The following is a 14,372-nucleotide window of genomic DNA, read 5'->3' as shown; positions in this document are numbered from 1 at the left end:
CCACCAAGCGAGGAGGATCCGCCCGACCGGACTGGTAACTAAGGTGTATCGTTTGCACTAACCTTCTTTATTCTCCCCCATGGCTGCTAAACTTAACATCTTTAGCCTCAATGTGAGGAGTGTTAGAGATAGGACTAGATGTCAGATGGTGCTAACTTTTCTTTCCAAGCAGTCGAGTGATATATTTATGCTGCAGGAATGTACTCTCCCCTCTTCCAGGTCATATCATCACCTGGCCAGGCAGTGGACCCATGGCCCGTCCTACTGGTCTGGTGGGGGCGACTGTAAGTCTGCAGGGGTTGCCATCCTGATTAGGGGAAGCGTATTTACTGTTGACTCTGTCCAGGAGCTCGTCTGCGGCCGCTTGTTGGTCGTAGACGGTTCCTGGGCGGGAGAGCCGATTAGGCTCATCAACGTGTACGCTCCCCCTATGAAGGCTGAGCGCCTGGAACTATTCCAGACCCTGCGGACCCAGCTCGCCACCACTAGGGCAGTGGTGATGGCCGGGGACTTCAACTGCCCCATCGAAGAGGATGGACGAAGTTCCGGCACTTCAATCAAGCTGGATGTCAGTTCCAAACTGCTTATCGAGATGGTAACCGAAGCATCCTTGCAGGACGTTGTGGGCTCCATGGGGATCGGCTCTGTGAACTATTCATGGAGCCGACCCGATGGCTCACTTCGTTCTCGGATTGACTTTGTGTTCACCTCCCGGGCAGTCAAGCAGCATGGGCACTCCATGATCCCCTGCTTCTTCTCTGACCACAGGGCCATTCTCTTCCAGGGTGCCATCGGCCACGGTTTTCCTCCCGGCCCTGGCTCCTGGAAGCTGAATTGTGCCCTGCTGGAAAGAGAGGAGGTACTGGCGGAACTTAGAGACGCCTATATTGTTTGGAGGAATGATAAAGTTTTCTTTGACAAAACCTGTGACTGGTGGGAATATGTTAAAGTTGAATTTCGTTGTTTCTTTCAGGCAAAAAGTCGTCAACAGGCGTGTGAGAGGAAGAGAGACTTCAGAGAGATGCAGCGTCAGCTGCGATCCCTGCAAGACCTCCTTCAATGCGGCTGGGACGTCAGGAAGGAGCTGGAGGAAGCCAAAAAGGGCCTGAAAAGGCACTTTGAGGAGGAATCCAAGCGAATTATCTTTCGGTCCAAGGTGGAGAACCTGGAGAAGGGTGAGAAATGTAACTCGTTCTTTTTCAGGAAACTCCATGCCGGCCACACGCCCCTGAAGGAACTCCGAGATGAGACCGGAAACATGCATTCTGGGAAGAAGGAGGTGATGGGAGTCGTCACAGACTACTACCGAAGCCTCTACTCCCGGAAAACCACTGACCCCGAAGCCGCCGATAAATTCCTGTCAGGTATCACTAATCATCTTGATCCTGCAGGTACGGAGGCTATGGACGTACCCCTGACGGTGGAGGAACTGCTCTCTGCCGCTAAATCCTTCAGACCCGGCAGGACCCCGGGCAGTGATGGTCTCCCAGCAGAGCTCTATGTAGCGCTGGGGGACTTGATCTGTCCGGACCTGCTGGAGCTCTATGAGGAGATGGTGGTGGAGGGTAGAATGCCACCGTCCTTGAGAGAAGGCATGATCACGATCTTGTATAAGCGGAAGGGGGAGAGATGTGACCTGAAAAACTGGCGTCCCATCTCTCTCCTGAACGTGGACTACAAGATCCTCGCCAAAGTATTGACCAACAGACTGAAGGTTGTCATCGGACAGATCATCGGATCGGACCAAACCTGCGGCATTCCTGGCCGTAGGGTGGCCGACAGTCTTGCCCTGGTGAGGGACACGGTGCATTACATGCAAAGCCGCCGTACACACGCGGCCCTGGTCAGTCTGGATCAGGAGAAGGCTTTTGACCGGGTCTCTCACGAATTCATGGGTAAGGCTCTGCGTAGGCTGCGGCTTGGCAGGTTGTTCTGTTTGTATGTTAACCTGATGTATTGCGACATTTACAGCTCGGTGCTGGTGAACGGCTGGAAGACTGACCCCTTTCCTGTATCGTCGGGGGTTAGACAAGGCTGTCCTCTTTCACCTCTCCTTTTTGTTTGTGTTATAGAGCTCTTCGCAGAGGCTATCCGGCAGAATGGAGAGATCAGAGGGATCACCGCACCAGGTCCAGGACACTTCGAGGTCAAATGCTCGCTGTACATGGACGACGTGACCGTCTTCTGCGCTGACCAGAGTTCGGTGACTGCACTCGTCCAGACCTGTGAGGAGTTCGGACGCGCGTCAGGGGCAAAAGTCAACTGCGGGAAGTCGGAAGCCATGCTCTTCGGAAAGTGGTACCTGCCTTCTCCTGCCTCCTTCCCGTTTACTATCAAGCCGGACTTCATCAAAATTCTGGGAGTCTGGTTCGGTAAGGAAGGTGCAGCCCTAAAGTCGTGGGAAGAACGCTTGGCCAAAGTCAACCAAAGGATCGGACTGTGGAGCCTCAGACAACTCACTATTGAGGGCAAAGCAATGGTCCTGCGTAACGAAGTCTTGCCTGTGCTACAATACACTGCACAGGCATGGCCCCCTCTTGCCACCGTCTCGAGGGCCATTACCAGGACTGTGTTTCACTTCATCTGGGGCTCGAAAATGGACAGAGTAAAGCGGACTGTTATGTACAAGGAGCCCCGCAAAGGTGGGAAGGGTATACCCGACATTCCCACTCTGCTGCGGATCGCTTTTGTATGTGACTGTGTTCGTAGGACTCTGAGGACAGCAAACGGCTCTGCGGGCAAGGCCATGTCCCGCTACTTCCTCCTTCCCCTCTGGCGAGGTTTTGGCTGGGACAAGTGGGACAGCTCCTTCCCTTACAACTGGCACGCTCCCTGGTTCTACGGAGATGTCGTCCGGTTTGTGAGGGAGCATCAACTGGAGGGTCTTAAGCCCGACTTGTGGAAACCTAAGACGATCCACAAGCACATCAGAGCAAAGGACTCACTGGAGTCTGTTCCAGGGCTTCATGCCGACACGTTGGAGACTGTTTGGACTAACGTGTCATCTGGCAGGTTGACCAACGGGCACAAGGACATTTCATGGATGGCCATCCAGGGAGGACTGCCTCTTAGGTCATTCATGCATGCCCGCAACCTGTGCAAGACCCGGTACTGCCCCAGGTGCCCCTTCACGGAGGAAACATCTTTGCACATTTTCTGGCAGTGCCCCTTTGCACAGGGTCTGTTGAAAGCCTTGGAACATGAACTCAAGGACTCAGTACCCAGGAACAGACTGTCGTACCGCTCGGTACTTTATGGACTATTTCCTGGGAATACCACGGATGGAGCAATCCAGGAAGCCTGGCGCCTTATGAACTGCTTTAAGGACGCTATATGGTTCGCCAGGAACCGTCTGATTTTGCGGAGAGAGAGTGTGTCCGTCCAGGACTGCCGCAGGCTGATCCACAGCCTGCTCAGAGACTATTCCACCTGGGACAGCCCGGACGTCGATGAGGAAGAGGACTGATACTCCCCTTCCCCCCACTCTCCCTTCTTGTGTGTTGTCTTTCAATAAAGCTTCGGGCCTGTGATTTCCCCCTTCCCTATCCCCTCCTACCCACTCCCCTATCCCATCACTTGTCTGTAATGCTTTGTTGTTTGGCTTTAGTGAATGCAAGAATGTTAGTGTAGCATGTGGTGTAATGTATAGCATAGGCTAGCCTGTACTGTGTATTATACTGTCATGTTATGTTTGACGACTGTTATTATTTATTATTTGCTGCTTCATGGCTTGCGCTGCGTCGCAGTAATGTTTGTATGATGACGATTGATTGTCAATAAAGCAATTTTCAATCAAAAAAAGAGGCGATTTCGTTGGAGAACCCATTCGAATCTTTATTTGAGGCCCATATGGATACAGGCTCTGGCGGAGAAAGTTCTTCCAAAGTACTCCAGAGGAAAATCTTAAAATAATGGCGTTGCTAAATTTTCTTCCTTTGGGTTGTTTTAGATTATGTCTTTGAAGTTTTTGTCATCCAATGTGCGTATGTTTAGGAGTAGAGCCAGAAGAGCTCTTATACTAGACATATTAGCAAATCAAAATGTTGATGTCATTTGTGTTCAAGAGTGTGGATTGGATTTTGTGGTGGGGCAGGAGGAGTGGGTGCACGGGCCTGCAATATGGTCAGTGTCAAACAAAAATAGAAATGATGGTGTGGGGATTCTATTCAAAAACAAAAAAATAGAAATTTGTAGTCATACTGTTATTGAGGAGGGAAGGTGTGTGATGGTGGTGGTGAGATTTAATAGAGTGAATGTTCGTATAATTAATATATATGCTCCAGTTAATAAGAATGAAAGAGTGGAACTGTTTGAAAAAGTGAAAATGTTTTTGCCTGGGAAGGATCCGGTTGTGTGGATAGGGGACTTTAATTGTGAGATTGATGGAAAAAATGTGGATGTGTCTGGTAATGTGGTTAAAAATATATTGTTTGATTTTCAGTTGAAGGATGTGATAAAATTATGTGGGGTAGACCCCCAAGATACATATTTTTCAGACAGGGGTATTTATAGTTCAAGACTAGATATGTGTTTTGTGTCGAAAGGTGTGATGGGTAAAAACTATATGCAAATGAGGGTAATATATTCAGATCATGAGTGTGTGATGTGTGAACTGGTTTTGGATGTGGAATGTATAAGTGGGAGGGGTTTATGGAAATTAAATGTTAATTTGTTAGAAGATGAGGAGGTGTATGGGAAATATGTTAATTTGTATGGGAGTTGGTGTAGAAGGAAGAATGAGTTTGTAGATGTGTTAGAGTGGTGGGATTGGGTGAAGGAAAAGACAAAAGTATATTTTAAGAAAGCTGGTTATAGAAGAGCGGCTGGTAGAAGGAGAAAGTATGAGTGCTTGTATAAAAGATTGGGGTTTTTGAGAAGTTTGAAGAAGAATGGTTGGGAGGTGGATGAGAAGATTGAGGAAGTTAAGAAGAATATGAAAGAATGGATGGTGAAAAAGGGTAAGGAAATTATGTATCAAGCAAGATTGGATAAGTTAGAAAAGAATGAGAAATGTTCGAGATATTTTTTTAAAAAAGTGATTGGGAAGAAAGAGGATTTGGTATGTGTGTATGATAAGGATGGGAATCTGGTAAAAGGGAAAGTGGTGTTAGGAGTGGTTGAAGAGTTTTACAGAGAATTGTATGCAGTAAAGGAGTGTGATAGAGATTTGGAGTCTGAGGTGGTGGCTGTGATTGAGAAGCAGGTGGAGAGAATGGAGTGTGATAGGCTGATGAGAGGAGTTGGGGAGGAAGAGGTTAAATCAGCTATTGAAAGCATGTCAGTGAATAGAACACCGGGAGAGGATGGGTTGCCAGTGGAGTTTTATAAGAGAATGTGGGATGTGATTAAGCTGGATATGATTGAGATATATGTTTTTATGCGGGAAAAGTGTAGATTGGCGGAGAGTATGAAGAGTGGAGTGGTTGTGCTGATTTATAAGAAAGGGGATGAGAAGGATGTAAGGAATTGGAGACCTATAACTTTGTTGAATGTGGATTATAAGATTTTTGCTAAAATGATTGCCAATAGAATGAGAGATGTGATAGATCAGGTGATTGGGGAGGATCAAGTGTGTGGAATTCCTGGGAGAAGGATTGGGGAGAATCTTTGTTTGTTGAGAGATGTGTTGTGGGATGCAAGGGAGAGAAAGCAAGAGGTTAGTGTGTTGTCTATTGATTTTGAAAAAGCATTTGATAGGTTGTCGCATGATTTTCTGTTTAAAGTGTTGGTGAGGATGGGGTTTCCTGGAGAGTTTGTGAATATAGTGAGGATGTTGTATAAGGGTGTGGGCAGTAAGGTTTTGATAAACGGATGGGTGAGCGAAGAAGTGAAGGTGTGTTCGGGTGTAAGACAGGGATGCCCTTTGTCCCCTATAGTCTTTGTGTGTGCTTTAGAACCATTATTAGAGATGATTAGGAAGGATAAGTGTATGAGAGGGGTGCAGATTCCAGGGAGTGGTGGGAAAGAGCTGAAAGTGTTGGCGTATATGGACGATGTGTGTGTGCTGTGTGATTCTTTTGCAGTTTTGAGGAGGGCGAAATTATTGGTGTCTTTGTTTTGTGGTGCGTCAGCTTTTAGGGTAAATTGGAAGAAAAGTGAGTATAAGAGGTTTGGAAGTTCAGGTATGAATGAGGACTTGGGTGTGAAAAGAGTGGACGGAGCGATTCAAATTTTGGGGGTTAAAATGGATGAAAAATTGGATGGAAGTGAGAGTTGGGTAGATGTGGAGAAAAGAGTGAGTAGGAAGTTGAGATTTTGGAGTTTGAGAGAGTTGACGTTTGAAGGAAAGATAATGGTGATAAAAAGTGTGATTTTGCCGATTTTTCTGTATCTTGCTGTGGTGTTTCCTCCGGGGTATATGGTTGTAAGGAAATTGAATAGAATTGTGTTTGTGTTTTTTTGGGGAACGACAATGGAGAGAGTGAAAAGAGAGACTGTGTTGAAGGACTGGGTGAATGGGGGTATGAATTTTCCTAATATTGAAGTGTATTTAGGGGTGAATGTGATGTTTGCAGTGAAGAGGATGCTGGGAGGTGATTGGAAATTTGCATGCATGGTGAGATTTTTGGGTGGGAAGGTGTTGGGAAAAATAGGATGGATGAAAAGAGATTTAAGGAAGCCGTATGCGTTTGTGAGTCCTAAATGGTATGAGTTTATTGAGAATTTTATGAGGAAGTTTGGATTGACAGCGGTGAAGAAAGAATGTTTGAAAGATAAGAAGAGTGTGTTTAAGTGTATAAAAGATATGGAAGTCCAATGTAATATAAATATGGTAAGAGGTCAGTGTGTTGGTAAGGTGTGGAAGGGGTTGAGGACAGATGGTATTACAAATAGACAGAGAGAGATTGTATGGCAGAGTTTGCATGGTGGGTTGTCAGTTAGAGAGTTTCAGAAAAATCGTGGAGTTGTGAGGAGTGATTTGTGTCCGAGAGAGAAGTGTGGTGGGAGTGAAAGTATAGTTCATCTGTTTTGGAATTGTGGGGTGGCACAGGGAGTTTGGAGGGGTATGGGTCCGTTACTTAAGGAGTTGGTTGGGATTAATAGGTTATGTATGGAAATAGTTTTGTTTGGGCTTGCGAGTGTAAGTCAGAAAAATCAAAGGGTATTATTTGTCATGTTAGCAATTATAAAAGAGGTTTTGTGGGATGTTAGGAACCTGTATGTGTTTAGAAAGAAAGATGTAACTGTGGAAGGATGTTTGAGAATGGTATTGGATAGGATGTATACAGTGTATTTGGTAGATAAGGAAAGGTTGGGGGAGGTGGATGCAGAAGGGATTTGGAAGGTTTTGAAGTGGAGGTATATGGTGAGAGTGTAGTGGAGGGGTGGAATTTTTGATATTGTTTCTGTATTTGCTTTGTGTTATATGAAAATTTAAAAAACTAAAATGAAAAAGCCTGATGATGATTGGATGGAATCGTTCAGAATGTCTTGGATACTGATAGTAAGTATCGACAGGATATGAACGAGTGTTTTTAAAAATAATCAATCCAAACCTGAAGGTTTTAAAAAAAAAAAAAAAAATCTGTTCTTATCAGTTTAATATCTGATACGTCCCCTATCTGGGGACCATATATTAAATGGATTTTTAGAACAGGGAGATGGAAATAGAGCTTGCTCTGTCCACTCCACGCATTGACCTGGTATTGCAGTATTTCCAGGACCGGTGCACCCTTTCCTTATGTGTTGACTAAAATCAGATTCCAAAAGTGTTTTTTGTGTTTGCCATTGTTTCTTTCTTTCAGAAGGGATCTCCCCTTTTAATCCCATTATTTCAACACCTGTTGGACAATGCATGAGTGATAATGAGCAAATTGATTAAATGCAATTAATGAATACATTGCCACCTCTTGTTTTGTGTCGTCTGTGTGTCTGTGTTTCCGGCATTTCACATTGGAACAGCTCATTCACCTTCCTTGTCTTCTCTCCGCCCTCCCTTTTAGGTAAGTTAAAGAGCTGCACCTGAGCCAGCCACTGATTGATGCAGCACCACAGTCAAATAGTGGAGTGGAGTAGGGGAACAGCAAACAGCCATTAAAGCCGCCCGCCCGCCCGCCACAATGGACCTACCTGTGTACACTAGATGGATGTGATGGAATGTACTGTCGTCCCTACATTTCAAGAAGGAGTAAGAATTGCAGTTGCAACAAAGCCTTGCTTGCCTACAAAGAGAGCAGCAATTTGGATTTGTTACTATGTTACCTAGAAGAATAACAAACTGTGCAAGGATGGAGGTTGTAGGAGCAAGGAGAAGTTGTCTGTAAAGTTGGTGGATGCTTATTTTCCATTTTGCAGTCCCTTGTCTCCCTCTTGTGGCCTCCTGGAGGCAACTAGCTGTGCAAAAAAAGACAGCCTGTCGGCCGGCTGTTGCAGTGTTGCCCTCTCAGGCAACACTGAGTGACTGACTGAGCCGCACCGTCTTATATAAAGTTCAGACGGAACTTTGCACGTGTCATAGTGGAGCCCTGAGGAGCCAGAGCCAGCTTTCTGACATCATAATGGGGCCTCAGAGATAAAAGCCTGGGCCCAGGCAGTGTTGGTCAGTGCTGCTCAGCAGGCAGCACTGGACTGGACTGGATTACAGCTGATACAAGGTGTGAAGGAACAAGGGGTGGCTGTGGGCATGCACTTGCTGCCGCTGCCAGTGTTTATCTGCATGGCAGCAGGGCATTTGGGCGTTGCCAGGAAGGCGTTTTTATGTAGATTCCTCCTCTTTCAGCACTGCATTGTGGTGCAAGCAAAAGAAGCAAATCCTGTCTGGCTTCCTCTCCGGCCTTTATTCACCTCCCGTGTAGCTGTGAGTGTGTGAGCCTGCAGGGCCCCATGGAATTGCCTAGAAGTAGGTTGAATCGCTGCAAGGGCTGAACAGCAGTATCGGGCAGGCTCGGGCAACGCGCGGCCCGTTCGGGTTATCGCTTCTCAGCCTTTTGGCTAAGATCAAGTGTAGTATCTGTTCTTATCAGTTTAATATCTGATACGTCCCCTATCTGGGGACCATATATTAAATGGATTTTTAGAACAGGGAGATGGAAATAGAGCTTGCTCTGTCCACTCCACGCATTGACCTGGTATTGCAGTATTTCCAGGACCGGTGCACCCTTTCCTTATGTGTTGACTAAAATCAGATTCCAAAAGTGTTTTTTGTGTTTGCCATTGTTTCTGTCTTTCTGAAGGGATCTCCCCTTTTAATCCCATTATTTCAACACCTGTTGGACAATGCATGAGTGATAATGAGCAAATTGATTAAATGCAATTAATGAATACATTGCCACCTCTTGTTTTGTGTCGTCTGTGTGTCTGTGTTTCCGGCATTTCACATTGGAACAGCTCATTCACCTTCCTTGTCTTCTCTCCGCCCTCCCTTTTAGGTAAGTTAAAGAGCTGCACCTGAGCCAGCCACTGATTGATGCAGCACCACAGTCAAATAGTGGAGTGGAGTAGGGGAACAGCAAACAGCCATTAAAGCCGCCCGCCCGCCCGCCACAATGGACCTACCTGTGTACACTAGATGGATGTGATGGAATGTACTGTCGTCCCTACATTTCAAGAAGGAGTAAGAATTGCAGTTGCAACAAAGCCTTGCTTGCCTACAAAGAGAGCAGCAATTTGGATTTGTTACTATGTTACCTAGAAGAATAACAAACTGTGCAAGGATGGAGGTTGTAGGAGCAAGGAGAAGTTGTCTGTAAAGTTGGTGGATGCTTATTTTCCATTTTGCAGTCCCTTGTCTCCCTCTTGTGGCCTCCTGGAGGCAACTAGCTGTGCAAAAAAAGACAGCCTGGCGGCCGGCTGTTGCAGTGTTGCCCTCTCAGGCAACACTGAGTGACTGACTGAGCCGCACCGTCTTATATAAAGTTCAGACGGAACTTTGCACGTGTCATAGTGGAGCCCTGAGGAGCCAGAGCCAGCTTTCTGACATCATAATGGGGCCTCAGAGATAAAAGCCTGGGCCCAGGCAGTGTTGGTCAGTGCTGCTCAGCAGGCAGCACTGGACTGGACTGGATTACAGCTGATACAAGGTGTGAAGGAACAAGGGGTGGCTGTGGGCATGCACTTGCTGCCGCTGCCAGTGTTTATCTGCATGGCAGCAGGGCATTTGGGCGTTGCCAGGAAGGCGTTTTTATGTAGATTCCTCCTCTTTCAGCACTGCATTGTGGTGCAAGCAAAAGAAGCAAATCCTGTCTGGCTTCCTCTCCGGCCTTTATTCACCTCCCGTGTAGCTGTGAGTGTGTGAGCCTGCAGGGCCCCATGGAATTGCCTAGAAGTAGGCTGAATCGCTGCAAGGGCTGAACAGCAGTATCGGGCAGGCTCGGGCAACGCGCGGCCCGTTCGGGTTATCGCTTCTCGGCCTTTTGGCTAAGATCAAGTGTAGTATCTGTTCTTATCAGTTTAATATCTGATACGTCCCCTATCTGGGGACCATATATTAAATGGATTTTTAGAACAGGGAGATGGAAATAGAGCTTGCTCTGTCCACTCCACGCATTGACCTGGTATTGCAGTATTTCCAGGACCGGTGCACCCTTTCCTTATGTGTTGACTAAAATCAGATTCCAAAAGTGTTTTTTGTGTTTGCCATTGTTTCTGTCTTTCTGAAGGGATCTCCGCTTTTAATCCCATTATTTCAACACCTGTTGGACAATGCATGAGTGATAATGAGCTAATTGATTAAATGCAATTAATGAATACATTGCCACCTCTTGTTTTGTGTCGTCTGTGTGTCTGTGTTTCCGGCATTTCACATTGGAACAGCTCATTCACCTTCCTTGTCTTCTCTCCGCCCTCCCTTTTAGGTAAGTTAAAGAGCTGCACCTGAGCCAGCCACTGATTGATGCAGCACCACAGTCAAATAGTGGAGTGGAGTAGGGGAACAGCAAACAGCCATTAAAGCCGCCCGCCCGCCCGCCCGCCACAATGGACCTACCTGTGTACACTAGATGGATGTGATGGAATGTACTGTCGTCCCTACATTTCAAGAAGGAGTAAGAATTGCAGTTGCAACAAAGCCTTGCTTGCCTACAAAGAGAGCAGCAATTTGGATTTGTTACTATGTTACCTAGAAGAATAACAAACTGTGCAAGGATGGAGGTTGTAGGAGCAAGGAGAAGTTGTCTGTAAAGTTGGTGGATGCTTATTTTCCATTTTGCAGTCCCTTGTCTCCCTCTTGTGGCCTCCTGGAGGCAACTAGCTGTGCAAAAAAAGACAGCCTGGCGGCCGGCTGTTGCAGTGTTGCCCTCTCAGGCAACACTGAGTGACTGACTGAGCCGCACCGTCTTATATAAAGTTCAGACGGAACTTTGCACGTGTCATAGTGGAGCCCTGAGGAGCCAGAGCCAGCTTTCTGACATCATAATGGGGCCTCAGAGATAAAAGCCTGGGCCCAGGCAGTGTTGGTCAGTGCTGCTCAGCAGGCAGCACTGGACTGGACTGGATTACAGCTGATACAAGGTGTGAAGGAACAAGGGGTGGCTGTGGGCATGCACTTGCTGCCGCTGCCAGTGTTTATCTGCATGGCAGCAGGGCATTTGGGCGTTGCCAGGAAGGCGTTTTTATGTAGATTCCTCCTCTTTCAGCACTGCATTGTGGTGCAAGCAAAAGAAGCAAATCCTGTCTGGCTTCCTCTCCGGCCTTTATTCACCTCCCGTGTAGCTGTGAGTGTGTGAGCCTGCAGGGCCCCATGGAATTGCCTAGAAGTAGGCTGAATCGCTGCAAGGGCTGAACAGCAGTATCGGGCAGGCTCGGGCAACGCGCGGCCCGTTCGGGTTATCGCTTCTCGGCCTTTTGGCTAAGATCAAGTGTAGTATCTGTTCTTATCAGTTTAATATCTGATACGTCCCCTATCTGGGGACCATATATTAAATGGATTTTTAGAACAGGGAGATGGAAATAGAGCTTGCTCTGTCCACTCCACGCATTGACCTGGTATTGCAGTATTTCCAGGACCGGTGCACCCTTTCCTTATGTGTTGACTAAAATCAGATTCCAAAAGTGTTTTTTGTGTTTGCCATTGTTTCTGTCTTTCTGAAGGGATCTCCCCTTTTAATCCCATTATTTCAACACCTGTTGGACAATGCATGAGTGATAATGAGCTAATTGATTAAATGCAATTAATGAATACATTGCCACCTCTTGTTTTGTGTCGTCTGTGTGTCTGTGTTTCCGGCATTTCACATTGGAACAGCTCATTCACCTTCCTTGTCTTCTCTCCGCCCTCCCTTTTAGGTAAGTTAAAGAGCTGCACCTGAGCCAGCCACTGATTGATGCAGCACCACAGTCAAATAGTGGAGTGGAGTAGGGGAACAGCAAACAGCCATTAAAGCCGCCCGCCCGCCCGCCACAATGGACCTACCTGTGTACACTAGATGGATGTGATGGAATGTACTGTCGTCCCTACATTTCAAGGAGTAAGAATTGCAGTTGCAACAAAGCCTTGCTTGCCTACAAAGAGAGCAGCAATTTGGATTTGTTACTATGTTACCTAGAAGAATAACAAACTGTGCAAGGATGGAGGTTGTAGGAGCAAGGAGAAGTTGTCTGTAAAGTTGGTGGATGCTTATTTTCCATTTTGCAGTCCCTTGTCTCCCTCTTGTGGCCTCCTGGAGGCAACTAGCTGTGCAAAAAAAGACAGCCTGGCGGCCGGCTGTTGCAGTGTTGCCCTCTCAGGCAACACTGAGTGACTGACTGAGCCGCACCGTCTTATATAAAGTTCAGACGGAACTTTGCACGTGTCATAGTGGAGCCCTGAGGAGCCAGAGCCAGCTTTCTGACATCATAATGGGGCCTCAGAGATAAAAGCCTGGGCCCAGGCAGTGTTGGTCAGTGCTGCTCAGCAGGCAGCACTGGACTGGACTGGATTACAGCTGATACAAGGTGTGAAGGAACAAGGGGTGGCTGTGGGCATGCACTTGCTGCCGCTGCCAGTGTTTATCTGCATGGCAGCAGGGCATTTGGGCGTTGCCAGGAAGGCGTTTTTATGTAGATTCCTCCTCTTTCAGCACTGCATTGTGGTGCAAGCAAAAGAAGCAAATCCTGTCTGGCTTCCTCTCCGGCCTCTATTCACCTCCCGTGTAGCTGTGAGTGTGTGAGCCTGCAGGGCCCCATGGAATTGCCTAGAAGTAGGCTGAATCGCTGCAAGGGCTGAACAGCAGTATCGGGCAGGCTCGGGCAACGCGCGGCCCGTTCGGGTTATCGCTTCTCGGCCTTTTGGCTAAGATCAAGTATCTGTTCTTATCAGTTTAATATCTGATACGTCCCCTATCTGGGGACCATATATTAAATGGATTTTAAGAACAGGGAGATGGAAATAGAGCTTGCTCTGTCCACTCCACGCATTGACCTGGTATTGCAGTATTTCCAGGACCGGTGCACCTTTTCCTTATGTGTTGACTAAAATCAGATTCCAAAAGTGTTTTTTGTGTTTGCCATTGTTTCTGTCTTTCTGAAGGGATCTCCCCTTTTAATCCCATTATTTCAACACCTGTTGGACAATGCATGAGTGATAATGAGCTAATTGATTAAATGCAATTAATGAATACATTGCCACCTCTTGTTTTGTGTCGTCTGTGTGTCTGTGTTTCCGGCATTTCACATTGGAACAGCTCATTCACCTTCCTTGTCTTCTCTCCGCCCTCCCTTTTAGGTAAGTTAAAGAGCTGCACCTGAGCCAGCCACTGATTGATGCAGCACCACAGTCAAATAGTGGAGTGGAGTAGGGGAACAGCAAACAGCCATTAAAGCCGCCCGCCCGCCACAATGGACCTACCTGTGTACACTAGATGGATGTGATGGAATGTACTGTCGTCCCTACATTTCAAGAAGGAGTAAGAATTGCAGTTGCAACAAAGCCTTGCTTGCCTACAAAGAGAGCAGCAATTTGGATTTGTTACTATGTTACCTAGAAGAATAACAAACTGTGCAAGGATGGAGGTTGTAGGAGCAAGGAGAAGTTGTCTGTAAAGTTGGTGGATGCTTATTTTCCATTTTGCAGTCCCTTGTCTCCCTCTTGTGGCCTCCTGGAGGCAACTAGCTGTGCAAAAAAAGACAGCCTGGCGGCCGGCTGTTGCAGTGTTTCCCTCTCAGGCAACACTGAGTGACTGACTGAGCCGCACCGTCTTATATAAAGTTCAGACGGAACTTTGCACGTGTCATAGTGGAGCCCTGAGGAGCCAGAGCCAGCTTTCTGACATCATAATGGGGCCTCAGAGATAAAAGCCTGGGCCCAGGCAGTGTTGGTCAGTGCTGCTCAGCAGGCAGCACTGGACTGGACTGGATTACAGCTGATACAAGGTGTGAAGGAACAAGGGGTGGCTGTGGGCATGCACTTGCTGCCGCTGCCAGTGTTTATCTGCATGGCAGCAGGGCATTTGGGCGTT

The 14,372-nt window shown here is 47.1% G+C and overlaps 4 non-coding genes and 1 pseudogene across 4 annotated transcripts; all 5 read left to right on the top strand.

Moving 5' to 3' along the window:
- Nucleotides 1–7,498: 7,498 nt before the first annotated feature.
- LOC142728471 (U2 spliceosomal RNA) lies at nucleotides 7,499–7,677 on the top strand (annotated as a pseudogene).
- Nucleotides 7,678–8,911: 1,234 nt separating this feature from the next.
- LOC142728448 (U2 spliceosomal RNA) lies at nucleotides 8,912–9,102 on the top strand. The gene has a single exon (XR_012877592.1). It is a non-coding gene; the product is annotated as a U2 spliceosomal RNA (small nuclear RNA).
- A 1,234-nt stretch (nucleotides 9,103–10,336) lies between these two features.
- On the top strand, nucleotides 10,337–10,527 carry LOC142728443 (U2 spliceosomal RNA). Its single transcript, XR_012877588.1, has one exon. It is a non-coding gene; the product is annotated as a U2 spliceosomal RNA (small nuclear RNA).
- A 1,238-nt stretch (nucleotides 10,528–11,765) lies between these two features.
- Nucleotides 11,766–11,956, top strand: LOC142728442 (U2 spliceosomal RNA). Its single transcript, XR_012877587.1, has one exon. It is a non-coding gene; the product is annotated as a U2 spliceosomal RNA (small nuclear RNA).
- Nucleotides 11,957–13,187: 1,231 nt separating this feature from the next.
- LOC142728457 (U2 spliceosomal RNA) lies at nucleotides 13,188–13,373 on the top strand. The gene has a single exon (XR_012877600.1). It is a non-coding gene; the product is annotated as a U2 spliceosomal RNA (small nuclear RNA).
- Nucleotides 13,374–14,372: the final 999 nt, after the last annotated feature.

The sequence above is a fragment of the Rhinoderma darwinii genome, unplaced genomic scaffold (assembly GCF_050947455.1).
Source record: "Rhinoderma darwinii isolate aRhiDar2 unplaced genomic scaffold, aRhiDar2.hap1 Scaffold_677, whole genome shotgun sequence".
In the NCBI taxonomy this organism is placed as follows: domain Eukaryota; kingdom Metazoa; phylum Chordata; class Amphibia; order Anura; family Rhinodermatidae; genus Rhinoderma; species Rhinoderma darwinii.
The sequence above is the reverse complement of the archived record's forward strand: the minus strand, read 5'-3'. Positions and strand labels throughout refer to the sequence as shown.